This window comes from Sminthopsis crassicaudata, chromosome 3 (genome assembly GCF_048593235.1).
Source record: "Sminthopsis crassicaudata isolate SCR6 chromosome 3, ASM4859323v1, whole genome shotgun sequence".
NCBI lineage: Eukaryota > Metazoa > Chordata > Mammalia > Dasyuromorphia > Dasyuridae > Sminthopsis > Sminthopsis crassicaudata.
The window spans coordinates 56,510,575-56,527,919 of record NC_133619.1 but is presented as its reverse complement, the minus strand read 5'-3'; positions in this window follow the sequence as shown (position 1 = coordinate 56,527,919).

The window sequence follows — 17,345 nt, the reverse complement described above, 5'->3', positions numbered from 1 at the left end:
TCCAAACAAACAAACAAAAAAACCCTCTCTTAACAACAACTACCTTGGAGTCAGAAATAGCTCATGGCACAATGGCTAATGTTTTTCTGGCTCTTGGGTTAAGAAGATCTTCAGTTCAAAACCAGCCTCAGATATTTACTTGTTATGTGACCATGACATGTTATTTTACCTCTGTTTGCCTCATTTTTCTTAGCTGTAAAATAGGGAGATTAATATTGAATACATTACAATTGTTATAAGTATTAAGTAAGATAATTATAAAAAAGCATTTAACACAGTGCCTAGAATGTGGAAGGCATTTGATATATGATTTCCCTCTTGCACATATCTCTTCCTACCAGAATGTGAGCTCCTTGGGGTTAGATATTATCTTAATTTTATATTTCTGTCTTCTTTGTTTTGGAGTTTGGCATATATTAAGCACTTAATGTAGTCTCAATCATTCATTCATCCATCCATGCACCCATCCATTCCTAAAAACAACCAGTTAATTAATGCATGCATACATATAAACATACACACCACCTACCTGTTTTCAAGCAAACTCCTTAAACTAGCCAAAAAGATCTCCATAAATTGGTACCACTTTTAGCTCATCCAACCCCCCACTATCAGCCCCCACCAAGTACTTAGTTTTATCCATTTGAAACAACTTGTCATTACCTGTACATGTTCAATCTAGTCAGTATTTAGAATAACATTATACCTCCCTCTTGCTTTTTTTCTTTTGGTAAACAAAAGCAAAAGTAAAATACTATGTATCTTTTAAGATCCAGCCCAAATATAATCTTCTTTAATAGCCTGTAACTTGACTCTTAACATAGCGATGTCATTTTGGTCCTCTTTGGGAACGAAGGACAACAACCAACTATCTTCTCTATTAATTTCTGTCCTTTATTTTTAATTAGAAGCAATCTTCCCTTCCTCCATCAATAAATAGCCCCTCCAGTTTTATATCATTAGTCTCTCCTTATCATACCTATCTTATCCTAATTAAAGCTATATTAACCTAATTTAATTTATCATAACCTGTATAATAAGATTATACCCTATACTATACTATCCATAATATTCTAAACCTACCTTATTCTTTCCTGTCCCATCCTATCCAATCCTACCTTTTGGGGAGTTTTTTATTAAAGTAATTGCTTTTTTAAAATTTTTGTACTTAATAGTATTTTATTTTTCCAATTACATATAAAAATAGTTTTCAACATTAATTTTTATAAAATTTTGAGTTACAAAATTTTCCCTCCTTTCTTTTCTTCATGTTAAACATATTTTCACATTAGTCATATCTTGAAAAAAGAATCAAAACAAAAGGGAAAAAAAGTTCACGAGGAAGAAAATAAAACCAAGCAAAAAGATCAAACAATGAAAGTCTTCATTCAGACTCTATTGTTCTTTTTCTGGATATGGGGTAGCATTTTCCATTATGAATTTTTTGGAATTTTCATGAATGATACTAAGAAGACTTAGTCCATCAGAATTGATCTTCATATAATCTTGCTGTTGCCATGTACAATGTTTTCCTAGTTCTGTTCTCTTCATTCAGCATCAGTTCATGTGTCTTTACAGGTTTTTCTGATATCTATCTACTCATTTTTTCTTATTTCACAATAATGTTCCATTATATTCAAATAGCACAACTTGTCTAGCGGGTATCTCCTCAATTTCCAAAACATTGTCACCACAAAAAGAACTTTTCCCTTTTTTATGATCTCTTTAGGATATAGAACTAGTAGTGCTAGTGCTGGATTAAAGGGTATACATACTTTTATAACCCTTTGGGCATAGAATGGTTGAATCAATTCACAATTACACCAACAATATATTGGTATTCCAATTTTCTCAAATTTTCTCCAACATTCATAATTTTTCTTCTCTGATGTATTAACCAATCTGCTAGGTATGTGTCGTTACATCAGAGGTGTTTTAGTTTGTGCTTCTCTAATCAATAGTTATTTAGAGGATATTTTTTATTTGACTATAGATAATTTCAACTTCATCTAAAATTGCCTGCTCATATCCTTTGGCCATTTATCAATTGGGGAATAACTTGTATTATAAATTTGACACAGTTCTCTATATATTTTATCAGAAACACTGGCTATAAAATTTATTTCCCAGCTCTCTGTTTTCTTTCTAATCTTGGTTGCATGAGTACAATCCCTTTTTAATTTAATATAATCAAAATCATCCATTTTACATTTTATACTATTCTCTATCTCTTGTTTGATCATAAATACTTCCCTTCTCCAAAGATTTGACAGGTAAACTATCACTTACTCTCTTAATTTTCTTATGATATCATGCTTTAGCCTTAAAATACCACTTTCTTTTACTTCAGCTGAAGTAAATATATTCTCCTACAGCCTTTTACTTTTACTCTCTGGATATCTCTCTGCTTCTAAAGTATTTCTTATAAAACAATAATTGTAGGATTCTGGTTTTTTAATCTTCTCTGCTATTGGCTTTCATTTTATATGAGAGTTCATCCCATTCACATTCACAGTTATGATTACTAACTATATTTCTCTCCATCCTATTTCCTCCCATTTATACTTCTTTTTCTCCTTTCAACCTTTCTTTCATGACCAGTTTTTTCCCAACCATTGCCTCCCTCATTTTGCCCTTCCTTCTATATGTCTCCCCTTTTCTTTTATCCTTTTTCTTCTATTACTCTATAGAGGAAGATACATTTCTATACCCAACTGAATGTGTATGCTCTTCCTTCTTTGAGCCAAATCTGATAAGAATCAAATAAATAAGGTTCAAACAATGCTCATCCCTACCTTCTTTCCCTCTACTGTAATAGGTCTTTTGTGCTTCTTCATGTAATATAATTTACCTTACTCTATCTCCCCTTTCCTCTTCTCTCAGTACAAATCTTTTTTTCCACTATTTATAACCCCACATCAAAGCTAACTTATCACCACACCCTCAATGTAAGTATACTTTTTTAAACTGCCCTAATAGAGACATTTCTCAAGAGTTTATAAGTATCATCTTCCCATGTAGGGATGTAAACCATTTAATTTTATTGGATAACATTTTTTTCTTTCCTGTTTACCCTTTCTTTGCCTCTCTGGAGTCTTATATTTAAATACTGCATTTTCTTTTTGGCTCTAGATTTTTCATCTGAAAAGTTTGAAAATTTTTTTATTTCACTGAATATTCAACTTCTCCCCCCGAAGGATTATGCTTAATTTTACTGGGTAGTTTATTCTTAGTTGTAATCAAAGTTCTTTTGCCTTCCATAATGTCATATTCTAGCCCCCCTGATCCTTTAATGTAGAAGCTGCTGAATCCTGTATAATTCTGACTGTGGCTTCTTGATATTTGGATTGTTTATTTCTGGCAGGTTATTTTTTCTTGATCTGATAATTCTGGAAGTTAGTTATAATATTCCTTGAAGTTTGCATTTTGGGACCTCTTTAAGGAGGTGAGTAATGGATCCTTTCAATGTCCATTTTACCCTCTGCTTCTAGGATATAAGACCAATTTTCCTTGATAGTTTCTTGAAAGATACTGTTATATTTTTTTCCAATGAAGCATTTCACATGTTCCATTTTTCATTCTTTTTATCTAACTGATTCTTGATATCTCATGGACTCATTAGCTTCCACTTGACCAATTCTAATTTTTTAATAAATATTTTCTTCAGTTAGCTCTTGTATCTTCTTTTCCATTTGTCCAATTCTGCTTTTATAGGTATTTTCTTTGGTAGACTGTTTTTTTCCCCAATTAGGCTAAAATTTTTTAAAGGAATTGTTTTCTTAAGTCACTCCACTTTGTCTTTGTGGAGCCAAGACTAAGGGGTCTCAGTTGCTTACCTATACTGTCACTAAGAGCCTCCTGATTGCTTACTTGGATAATATCTGCACTGAACTTCTTTCCCCTTTTATCCAAGGGAGACAGACTTTTCCTGAAGTCCTTCTAAGTTATCTAAAAATGGAAAATTATTTTACTGGTTTTTTTTTTTTTTTGAGGAAGTGGGTTCTGTGCTCTAGAAATTAAGGGATTTGTTTTAATTTTTTTCTGAAGTAAAATGGAGAGAACTCAGACAACTTCCTGGCTTCTTTCTGCCCTCTTGGCTTTGCCCCCTATTCTACCCTACCTTGTCCTGTCCTGTCCTGTCCTATCCTATCCTATCCTATCCTATCCTATCCTATCCTATCCTATCCTATTCTTTCCTAATTGTGTTTTATTCTATTGCATTGCATATTTGCATATGTATTTTATCTCTACCCTCAACAGACTATAAACACATTTCTTAACTATCTTTGGTTTTGCCCTATCTTTTATCATAGTGCTTCATATTCAAAGTGTGAATATACAATCAATGACTAAATGATTGCATAAATGAATGAATGAGTGGATAATATTCCCTGAGAATATTGAAATTGCTATGGAAAGCCACTAGTGTGTTGGTAGTGGTGGTGGGAAGCAACAATGTGTCCAGTAGGTGAAAATAAATATGATTGGTTGGAATTATTGCAGAATGAAGATGGAAAGTTATTATTTCTTAGGGACAGCCCTGGGAACATATTCTTGGTAAGTAACCTTTATGCTCTCCTATAAACTGAGTGGCAATGATCCCCCAGCTTCTTCCTCTTGAGAAATACAGTTTAACCATCTACAAACTATAGAAATTGTGTTAAGAATAGAAAAAAAAATTACTCTGAAAATGTTGAAATTCCAAGACTGTTAAGTGACCCAGTCAATGTAGATTTCAGCTATGAGGACTCTGTGTTCAATTTTTAAAAAAATATAGCTGAAATGGTCACAAATTTTCCAAATCACAGGTTAAAGGAAGTTGTGCATTTATAAACTAGAATACAATGGGGCAAAACAGATTAGAGAGAAGAAGGCATAACGTATTGTGAATGTCCTTAAAAGAGATAATAAATGGAAGTGGTTCTATATAAGCAGTGTTTCATACAGCAATTCTTTAATATTCTAGTCTTGTACTGTTCTTAATTTGAGTTTAGAGGCAAGGATTTTCACATCAAAGGAAAATTACAGTTTCTTTATAATAAATACCACTATTGCAAAGGAATGAGAAAGGCCCAGGAAGAATCTTTTTAGAAATTTCTCCAAACTATAACTTAATATCAAGCATTGGGAAAATTTAATATCTCTTTGGATGCTTTCCTTTATCCCTGTTTAATTTAAAGGAGAAAGAGAAGAAAACTCTGGGCTGGAAACATGCAAAATAATTGCATATTTAAGAAATGATCATTAATGAGAAAGGACATTACTAGAGTAGAAATCCAACAAATAGATGAAACTATATAAAAATTGTTAATGATCCATATTATAATTCAGAGCTAATGTCTGAATACAGTAATAGGGTTCAGGAATCTGTTGGAGGCCAGATGCTGTATGTATATATGTGTGTATGAACCAACATGCTATGAACTTTGCAATCTTTGTCTAGCATTGACTAAAGTGACATATCATAAAACAGGTACCTATGAGACATAGAAGAATTTTAGGACATGAAAAAACCTGTTAGTAATGTGCATGGCTTCTTCATGTAATATAATTTACCTTACTCTATCTCCCCTTTCCTCTTCTCTCAGTACAAATCTTTTTTTCACTGCTTATCACCTCACATCAAAGCTAACTTATCACCACACCCTCAATGTAAGTATACTTTTTTTTAACTGCCCTAATAGAGACATTTCTCAAGAGTTATAAGTATCATCTTCCCCATGTAGGGATGTAAACCATTTAATTTTATTGGATAACATTTTTTTTCTTTCCTCTTTCCTCTTTCTTTGCCCCTCTGGAGTCTTATATTTAAAGAGGGTCTACTTAGTCCTTACAGCATACTTAGATTTGCCTTTTTTCATGGCACAATTATTTCCTTCTCAATTCCCACCTAATACAGGGAGACTTGAAGAATGTATTGCTGGTTGTGGGTTTTGAGAAGCTGAAAGAGTGTGGTAATAAAGAATCTTCTAACTGGCTTCAGAGCAAGATAGGATATTATATTAGTTCTTTTTTAAAAAATATTTTAAAGCATTTTATTTACAAAATATATGCACAGATAATTTTCAACATTCACCCTTGCAAAACCTTGTGTTTCAAATTTTTCCCTCTCTTTCCCTCCACCCCTTCCCCTAGATGGCAAGTAATCCAATATATGTTAAATATATGCAATTCTTCTATATGTAATTCCATAATTATTATGCTGCACAAGAAAAATCAGATCAGAAAGGAAAAAAAATAGAAAGAAAACAAAATGCAAGCAAACAACAACAAAAAGTGAAAATACTATGGTGTGATCTACACTCATTTCCCAGAACTCAGTCCTGGTTCTACTCATTTCATTCAGCATCAGTTCATGTAAGTTTCTGCGGGCCTCTCTGAAATCATCTTATAGAACAATAATATTCCATAATATTTATATACCATGACATTCTCCAACTGATAGGCATACACTCAGTTTCCAGTTCCTTGACACTACAAAAAAGGCTGCTATAAACTTTTTTGCACATGTCAGTCCTTTTCCCTATCTTTTGATCTCTTTGGGAGACACTTGTGGATCAAAGCCACGGAATTTCCCACTAGTTATCACAGTAATTAACTGAATCCAACACAGCAACATTAGTTAACAACAGATGAAGGTTAAAGGATTCTGTCCTCCCCCTCTCTAATACTTGGCTAGTTGGTTAGTTGTTGTTTCTTCATTCTTGAAAAAGACCAAAATGACATCACTATGTTAGAGTCGAATTATAGTGTATACGATTTTAGCTGATCAGACCAATATTGCTCTGCCACAGATTGAACACAAACAGTCCCTATGATCATTTGGGGTGCTTCTCATGTTTCTTCTGAGTTAATTAAATTCTACTTTGCTCATAGAACACAACACCTTTTCTGATGAGGGCATGCTATGTTTGAAGTCCTATGCCATTGTCTCCCATATCATACAATCAATTCTAAAGTTCTGCATCAATCCATATATATTTTCATATTTCTCTGAACACTTTTGTGTGTGTGAGGCAATTAGGTTTAAGTGATTTGCCCACCACTGTACCATCTAGCTGTCCCTTTGCCTTTTGTTTATTTTGCTTTTTGTTTGGTTTTGTAAACTCCTAATTTTAATTATTTCAGCATAATAAAATTACACACACCCCAATATGTCACAAATTGTTAGGCATTCCCTAACTGATGGCCTAGTTTGTTTTGAGGTTTTTGCTTGTTTTTACTTTGACAAATGTTGCTATAAATATGAGACATTTAGTTCTATTCCTTTACTTTTTCAGATTATGTGTCCACCTCTGGGATCAGTTTTCTCATACAAATTTTATTGTTTTCCAGATTGATTAAAGGAATTAATATAATAATTCAATGCTAGATTTCCTACAATAGCTCCAAGACTTATTTTTTCAGACTTTGTATATATTTTCAATTAGACATTAACTTTTGAGTTTTTTTTTTTTATTTTGGGATTTTACTATGTGGTATTCCTTGATTTTAGAGGTTATTTTTAAAATTAAATCATGATACTTTGTAAATTCTGCTTCCATATCCAAGAGCCATCTTTCTTTATCAATTTGTAATATCTTATCATTACTTCAAAAAGACATTATGTGTCAATATAAAAGACGGGATGGGTGAAATAGAATAAATTAGAGGCATTCACTAGAAGCTGGCACAAACTAAGTACTTAAGTCTTAGCACTGGCTGAGAAAAAGATTAAGTAAAGGCACTTGGATTAAAAGGGCAATATGTTAGGTAGCAGATGATCCAGGTAGGTGATTGGTTTCCAGAAGATACAATAGTCAAGAGTACTATTAGTAATTCAATGAGCTTTTATTTAATTATAAGAAAAATATTACATTAAGTTCTTACTACATGAAAGACAACATATAAAAATGGAATATACAAAGCCAGTTTTAGAGCCAGGAAGATTAAAGTCCTGTTTTTGATACAAATCATCTGTATGATTCCAAGTAAGTCATTTAAATTGTCAGTGTCCTGAGACAACTTTCTAAGATTACAAATTGAAGAATATATACCTACCTGCTTTAGTATGAGGAGTAATTTCCTTATATCAGTGAAATCAAGCTCAAATTTACATCCCTATAATATTTTCTAACAATTTACTTTATTTCCTTTTTATCTGTTTTTTTTTTTTTTTTTTTTTTTTTTTGCTTTTTCATCATGGTGATTTTGTTTTCCTTTTTAAAAATCAACTTAGCTTAACGCTTTTCTATTTTATTAATCTTTTCTTTAGAACTATTAATTTAAAAACATTTTTGTATTCATCTTTTAAATGTCTTCTTTGGTTTGTAAAATGAATTTGCATAAATGTAGACTTTCTTTGGAAATTTTTTGATTTGTCTTTGTTTTTTTTATTTATTTTTGTATTTTTAGTATATGATTAGTTCATTGAGTTCTTGTTTTTGTTTTGTTGATAAGTATGTTTTGATATATAAATATTCCTCTAAGGACTCTTTTGCCTTTAGCACAGTGCCTGACACATAGTAGGGACATTTTAAATTAATATTAAATTGTTTTTGTTATAATTCTATTTTATAAATATATCTATTATTTCTGTGATTTATTTTTTGACCATACATACTATAGAGCTTTATTATTTAGCCTCCATTTAAGTCTGAATCTTTTGTTAAAATTCTGTTTTGTTGATTGTAATTTTTATTGTATTATGGTTGGTAAAGGATTTTAAAAAAATATAGAAGAAAATACTAACACAATTTTCTTTTAGCAGCTAGCTGAAACTAGTGACACATATACATGCACTATACATATTATACAACATATACACATACACAATACATATTTATATATGTATATAGGTAGATAGGTACTAAATTTGTGATTTCATTGATGCAAGGAACTCCTAGGTCTCCACAGTTAGGAAATGTCCTCTATCCTCTTCCTTTTCTTCAACATGTGATCTTAGAAAATTGATTAGAACACTGAGAAATTAAATACGATTATTTTTCTTACATGTAAATTCTTAAATAAGAGGATTGATGTTTCAACAGAACATTGCCAAACCTTTCCTAATGTGAATCATCTCAAAGTTATCGGTTTTGGAAGTAAAGATTTTTTGTTTCCCATTTTATATGTTTATTATAGAAGGAATTCTCATTCAAGTGTGGGTTGAACTACATGACTTATGTGATCACTTTTTTACTTAGAGATTCTGTGATTCTCAAAAAGAATTTAATCTATAAAACCATTCTTAGTGTGATCAAGGTACATGGGTGTTTATTCTCAAGAACTCATTAATCTATTGAGTATTATATATTTTTATGTGACACACAACACAAGTAGATAGTTCCACACAATAATAATTGTTTACATTTGTACAGAACTTTAAAGTTTACAAAATGATTTCTTTACAACAGGTCTGGTAAATTGTTTGTCCCAAATTCTTTCAAACCTTTTTGCAGATTAAAAGAGGTGAAATACCTGGTTCATGGCAATAGTAAATACTAAATGTTGCTGTTTGGATTTGAACTCAGATCTTTTTTCCAGTCTAAAACTATTTCCCTATACTTTTACCACCTACTCTATTCTGCACTTACATACAGAGAGATACAGAGACAGAGAGAGACAGACAGAGAGAGAGAGAGAGAGAGAGAGAGAGAGAGAGAGAGAGAGAGAGAGAGAGAGAGAGAGAGGAGAGTGAAAAGCTAACTGAAAAGAAAATGTGAAAATGTTTCTTATGGAAAAGAAATCCAGTCAAAGCAAACATTACTGAGAAGCTGAGAAGAGCTTAAGATAAGTTTGTGTTTATTCTTTCAGGTGGTGCTTGATATATGTTTATTCTGTTCCCTGGGCACCTTGACAAGGAAGAAAATTGCATCTTGTTATTTTGACTCCTGGGGAAAATGAGCTGATTAGCTCCTTCTAACTTTTAGTCTCTGCTTTAATCATTCATTGAAAGCAGGTTGCAAGTTCTCCATTAACACTAATGACTGAACTAATGGCTTCATGCCTGGCATTTTTAATTTTTATTTTTTAAATCATTGTTGCTAGTGATACAATTGCTGACTAAGTTTTTAATCTTACAGCAGATATTTACCCCGAGGGATAGGTTTTATTTAAAGCATCAGGATAAAGAAAAGAAAAAAACCCTCTAGCTGTTTATATAGTAAAATTTAGCTTTATGTAGACTTGACATTTCTCATTTGAATAAAAATAAATTGTAAATTTTACATTCTGTCATTGCCAGTACAACATAAACATATTCAAATGATATTTGTGCATATGCACATGTTATTTACATGTATATTTACATATAGACACGTGCACATATAAATTTAAACATTCATGCGTCCATAAGCATATATGTATATGTACATGCACACACATATATGTATATATCTTCAACTTTTAAAAAGGTGCTGGACAACGTACATATGTGAATGAATTGCACAGAAGATATCTATATCTACATATGCATATATCTTTATACACATATATATGTGCATGTATATACATATATACATACATACATATATATATGTTTTTATGTACACATGCACATATACTTATACATTTATAGTATTTGAGTACTTAATCATGTTCTAGGTATTGTACTGAATAATGACAGAAAGAAAAAATAAAAACAATTCTTAGCCTCAAGAGGCTTACATTCTTATGGAAATAAAGCTGTTTTGTGCTGACTTGATTGGTGGGACAAAGAGGGGGAAGTGACTTGTGTGGGAGGAGTAGGAGCAGGAGGAGGAGAAACCTGGGTCATGGAACTCACAACTCTCTCATACTCGTGACCTGGCTTTGGAGGGGGACTGGAAAAGATCAAGAATAAAAATGTTTAGTGATCCTGACTCTGGCTGATTTCTGGGAAGATAGAGTTCCAGCATTTGGCGTCCAAACGTGGGACTGGCACCCTACTTCCACCAAAGTCCTCCAGTGACCAAGAGATTAAGTGAGTATTTTAACAGAAATAAGGAATTTACCTTGTTAAGGACTAAACCAGCAATCTCTAATAGTTGAGATGGGGCAGGTGTTAGGTACAGACATTTCCTCTGCCTCAGCCGACCCTGCTCCAACCCTAGCCCCTGCTTCAGCCTCATCTAGAAATGCTATAGAGGATATAATTAAGATAATTGATGAGAAAAGTTTACTTGTTACCATCCCACAAATGGATAATCTCTTAGACTCATTGAATCGCACATCCCCTTGGTTCTTAAAGGAAGAAAAACTAAGTATAGATAACTGGAAGCTAGTGGGACTTGAAATGAAAGAATTTTATGCAAAAAATGGGCTTTGTTCAATTTCCCCAGAGGTATTTTATTTATACAACGTGATTCAATTAGACTTAAGCTAAAGGGCAGGTTTTAGGAGAAGGAAAAGTTCTAAAACTGAACAGAGAAGGAACTGTGAGGAACAAAAGATAGAAGATAAGCAAACTCAAGACATTGACAGAGGGCAAGGGGATTTGAATGAGGAACCAGAGTGTGTTGACTCTGATTGTCCAGAAGAAATTTCAACCCCACCTAGAGAGCAAATTATTGATTAGCCCACATCAACTCCACCTTCAGGGAAGGAGGGAGGAGGAGTAGTGGGAGGGGCGGTGTATCACCAGACCTTCCCCCCCCACCCCCCCAGGAATTACCAACTCCTATAACTAGATTAGAAAAAGGGTTTATTGAAGTGTTCTGAAATGGAAAAGAAATAGATAATGATTTCAAACTTCAAATTTTTCCTGTGATTCAACAGTATAATTCTGCAGGTCAAGAGAGTAGAAGATATGCTCCTTTTAATATGGATGTCCTTAAAAACCTGAAAAGATCTTGCACTGTCTTTGGGGCTACATCAAATTATGATAAGATGTTAATACACAATTTGGCTTATGAAACCTTAACCCCTAGTGACTGGAAAGTCATTGCAAAGCTGTGCTTAGAATCTGGACAAAATTTGTTGTGGTTTTCTGAATTTAGTGAGCTCTGTAGGATTCAAGCCCAACGGAATAGTAAAAGTGGAGTTAATACTTCAATCACCTATGACCTACTAACAGGTGTAGGTTCTTATGCAGATGTTTCAGTACAGATTAATTACTCCATAACAGCATTTGAGCAAATTGCTGCTGCTGCTGCTATCAAGGCATGGGATTCTCTCCCCAGTGAAAACTACAAGGGTGAGACCTACATAAAAATTGTACAGGGACCAAATGAACCTTTTGCTGATTTTGTGGCACATTTGCAGACAGTTGTCACACAGACTAATGGTGAAAATGAAGTAACAGACACTTTGGTAAGGTAACTTGCTAGAGACAGTGCCAATGAGGTTTGTAGAAAGATTATACTAGGGCTACATAGGGATGCTCCTTTAGAGGAGATCATAAGACGCTGTGCCACAGTGGGCACAAATACCTTTTATAGCCAGGCTATGGTGCAGACTTTCCAAGATCCCAACATAGGAAGACAGGGCCCCTTTTGGCAAGGGACTTCCAGAGAGACTAGTCAATGCTTTCAATGTGGTAAAGTAGGCCATCTGAAAGCTCAATGTTGGCATAGAGACAGAGTGAGAAGACAGGCTGGGAGAACAAGACCCAAAACCCCATGTCCAAAATGCAACAGAGGACTCCATTGGGCCTCAGAGTGTACACTGATTCAGGGAAACGGGATGAGGGGCCAGGCTCCAGGGCCCCAGGCAAAAAACACTTGGGGCATGATGGCAGCCAATGCTACACCCAGAGAGTGCCTCCAAGTCCAATACCCAGACATGACTAATCAGCCAGGAAGCCATCTGATGGGAGAAAGGGATTACACAATCAGTCATCCAGGAAGCAACATGATAGGAGAAAGGGACTACAATTAGGGAGGATAGAGTTGTATGCAGCTGGGACAATTTAGATACCCCCTGGAGAGGTGAAATCTGTTCCTCTCCAACCTATGGATCCCTTGCCTCCAGGGACAGTAGGCTTGACCATTTCACCTCCTGAGAGTACTAACAAGACAGTGTTCATTCATACACTGATGTGGGAAACTGGGGAATGTGTAAATAATATCCCACTCACTAACACAGGTAGACAATGTGTGACTTATCAAACAGAGGAAGTAGTAGCATCGGGTTTATTGATACAGACCCCTAATAAGCAACCTGGTGACAATCACCCACATTCTGACTCCAAGCAGCAAAAGCCAGGAATATACTGGACAGCAGCTGGGACAGCTGACCGACCTATGCTCACCATCTATATAAATGGCATACCATTAGAAGGACTGGTGGACACAGGTGCAGATCGCACAGTCATTAGAGGCACCAACTGGCCCAGTCACTGGCCAAAGACTAAGAGATACACCTACATGTCTGGGGTAGGAGGATCAATAGCAGCTGAAGTTAGTGCTACCCCTTTAAGATGGATATTTGAAGATGAAACAGGAGTTTTTACTCCTTTTATAGTTGAAAAAATCCCCATCAATCTATGGGGAAGAGACATTTTACAAGAATTAGGGTTAAAAATGAGTACTTTGTTTTTTTAGTCAGGGCTGCTGTTGAAGGCTTGCCACCACTTTCACCTATTCCTATCCAATGGAAAACTGATACACCAAGTGTGGATAGAACAGTGGCCCTTAGGTAGCATTAAAATTCAGGCCTTACTAGACATAGTACAGGAACAACTTGACCAAGAACACTTACAACCTTCTCTAAGTCCTTGGAATTCCCCAGTATTTGTTGTAAAAAAGAAATCTGGAAAATGGAGGATGTTGACTGATTTAAGAAAGGTAAATGAACAGATGGAAACTATGGGAACTCTTCAACCTGTACTTCCATCTCCTACTCAGTTGCCTAGAGAATGGCCTCTGTGGGTTATAGACATTAAGGACTGTTTCTATTCTGTCCCTCTAGATAAGGAGGATATGAAAAGATTTGCCTTTTCAGTGCCCAGTGTTAACTTAGCTGAGCCTTATAAAAGATATGAATGGAAAGTTTTGCCACAGGGAATGAAAAACAGCCCTACTATATGTCAAATGTATGTTGCTGCTGCTCTTACTCCAGTAAGAAAAGCATTTCCAAAAGTAATGTTATTACATTACATGGATGATATATTGGGATGTGCACCTGAGGAACAAATATTAGAAACATGTTTACAAAAAACCATGGAAACCCTAAGGAATTATAAATTGCACATAGCTTCAGAAAAGATTCAAAGACATGCTCCTTTTCAATATTAATGATATGAAGTATATCCTAAGGTGTTTACAGTACAAAAACTCTTCTTAAGAACAGAGAAGCTAAACACCTTAAATGACTTCCAGAAATTGATAGGAGATATCCAATGGATGCGTCCCGTGCTAGGCTTGACTACTTGTCAATTGCAACCATTATATGACATTTTAAAGGGAGACAGTGTTTTAAATTCACCACACCAGCTTACAAAAGAAGCTCTAGAGGCTTTGAGACAAGTTGAACTGGCTTTATCCAATGTGGTTGAAAGAGTTACTCAAAAACCCTTGGAAATATCAGTTTTTGCTACACAAGAGGCATCCACAGCAGTCCTTCATCAAGGAGACAGTGTGATAGAGTGGGTGAACCTCCCAGCATAACCAGAACAAAGCCTTATTCCTTATCCAGTGCTTGTGGCTAGAATTTTATTAAAGGCCATTAAACGAGCAGTACAATTATCTGGGATAAGACCTGACAAGATATACATCTTTTATACTAATGCACAAGTTAATGTGTGCTGTAAAATCATCCCAGAGTGGCAAATTTTATTAACCATGGCTCCAAATTTTGCACAAGGGTCTCCATTAAAGATAACCAGACTGTTACATAATTGGCAATGGATTCTTGAAGAAAAGGTTTTTAAAGTTCCTCTTAAAGGACCAACTATCTTTACAGATGCATCCAAACATAATATTTGTGCTGTATATTCTTGTGACTTAACTATAAAGAGAGTAATCAGAACTCCTTTTCAGTCCACTCAGCAGAATGAATTGTATGCAATCATTCTAGCTCTTGCTTATTATCTGGGAGATATAAATATAATATCTGATTCGGCCTATTCAATAGGTGGGGTACAAAGAATTGCCACAGCCCAAATAAAATTTGTAGCCTTCTATATATATCAGCTCTTTAAAGAACTTCAAGAGTGAGTGAGAAAGCATCCAGGTAAGATTTATATTTTTATGTCCACTTCCATAGTGGACTTCCAGATCCTATTTTTGATGGTAATTCAAAGGCAGATAGCCTTCTAACCATGCTGGCCAGTACTCCTTTATTTCAAGAAGCACAAGAGTCTCATTCTAAATATCATCAGGCTGCCCGAGCTTTACATTTGCAATTTGGAATAACAAGAGAAAAAGCTAGGAGTATAGTAAAAGCCTGTATAGCTTGCCTTCCTTTCCATACTCCCACACTCCCTCCAGGGAAGAACCCCCATGGTTTGAGACCTAAGGAAATTTGGCAAATGGATGTGACCCATTATAAATGTTTTGGTCGTCCTTTATCCATATCGTGGTAGACACCTTTTCAGGATTCACATTTGCAATTCCAGCAGCAAAAGAGACAGCCCAAGTGGTCACTGAATTCCTTATACAAGCATTTGCAATTATGGGTGTGCCACAAGCAATAAAAACAGACAATGGACCTGCATATACTTCTAAACATTTTATACACTTTTGTGCACAGTATAAGATTTTACATACCACGGACATACCCTTTAATCCTCAAGGGCAGGCAATAGTAGAGAGAAGTAACAGAGATATTAAGACACTCCTCCAAAAACAAAAGAAAGGGGGAGCCATGGGTAACCCTAGAGAACTTCTAAATTTAGTTCTCTATACCATTAATTTTTTAATTTTTGACAAAGATGCACTGGCTCTGGCAGACAGGTTTTATAACCCACCAGAAGGGCAGTGTCCAGGGTGAGCAGCTCCACTGTCTTTAGATAATTGCCAGGTGATGTGGAGAGACCCAGAAAGTGGTGAATGGAAGGGACCAGATAGGTTAACTGCTTGGGGGAGAAGGTTTGCTTGTATCTCCACAGATGGAGAAGGAATCAGATGGGTTACAATGAGCCGTATTCGCCTTGTCCTTTGGAGAGAGACAGAGCAGACTCTTGAAATGAAGGAGAAGACCCAAGAAACATCGGGTGGTTCCAGTGCTGACTGTGCCCACCACTGAAAGAACCTGGCAGTTATGGCATTTGACCCATGGACATCAAAAACTGTTGGACTTGAAAATCCTCAGGAATTATTGGATTCTCTGAAATACCTTAAGACTATTGTAGGACTTGCAAGCCCTCAGGAATCATTGGATTCTCTGAGACATCATAAGACTATTGTAGGACTGAAAGTCCTCAGGAATCATTGGATTTTATGAGGCATCATAAGACTATTGTAGGACTGAAAGTCCTCAGGAATCATTGGATTCTCTGAGGCATCATAAGACTATTGTAGGACTGAAAGTCCTCAGGAATCATTGGAGTTTCTGAGGCATCATAAGACTTGCTGGACTTCAAAACTTGTGAGGATCATTGGATTCCCTAACACGTGAAGCAATGGACAATAGATTGGTTTTGGATTATCTCTTGGATGCTGAAGAAGGCGTGTATGTGACTGATGTTTACATACCCTCCTTCTAGGACTTCTGGAAATCTCTTACAATACCGTGTTGATTCATATTGTTTGTTATATCACTACTTGTATGTACAATTCCTGTTTGTTACACCACATCGAGTCTGTGCTGATTGTGGGGAGAGTCATCACTAATAGCCTCTGCGTTATTGCTATGTGCTTGTGTAATACCTCCCATGTTGATGGGTTTGTGCATACTTGTCTCTAATAAGGCCCTTCAACCCAGAAACCCACTAGCAAATCCCCACTTCTCTTTGGTGCTTTTCATCTCCCTGCCTGAGGTGTCAGGGAGGGTGTGATTATCTCCTTTTTAGTGCTTTCATCTCCCCTCCTGAGAAGTCAGGGGGGAGTGTGATCACCTCCTTTTTGGGGTTCTCACCTCCCTGAAAAGTCAGGGATGGCACAACCACCTGTGGTCTAAAACAAAAGAAAGCAGGAGATGTAAAGGGCTAGAACTGAGCAATGCACTTGGATAATGAAGCACGTGAGACTAATTGCCAATTGGACAGTTCCTTATTAACTTGTTTGAAGGTTGACCCTCCCCAGCTGTTCTGTGCTGACTTGATTAGTGGGACAAAGAGGGGGAAGTGACTTGTGTGGGAGGAGTACGAGGAGGAGGAGGAATAACTTGGGTTGTGGAACTCACACTCTCTTGCACTTGTGACCTGGCATTGGAGGGTGACTGAAAAAGATCAAGAAAAAAGACCTTTAGTGATCCTGACTCCGGCTGATTTCTGGGAAGATAGA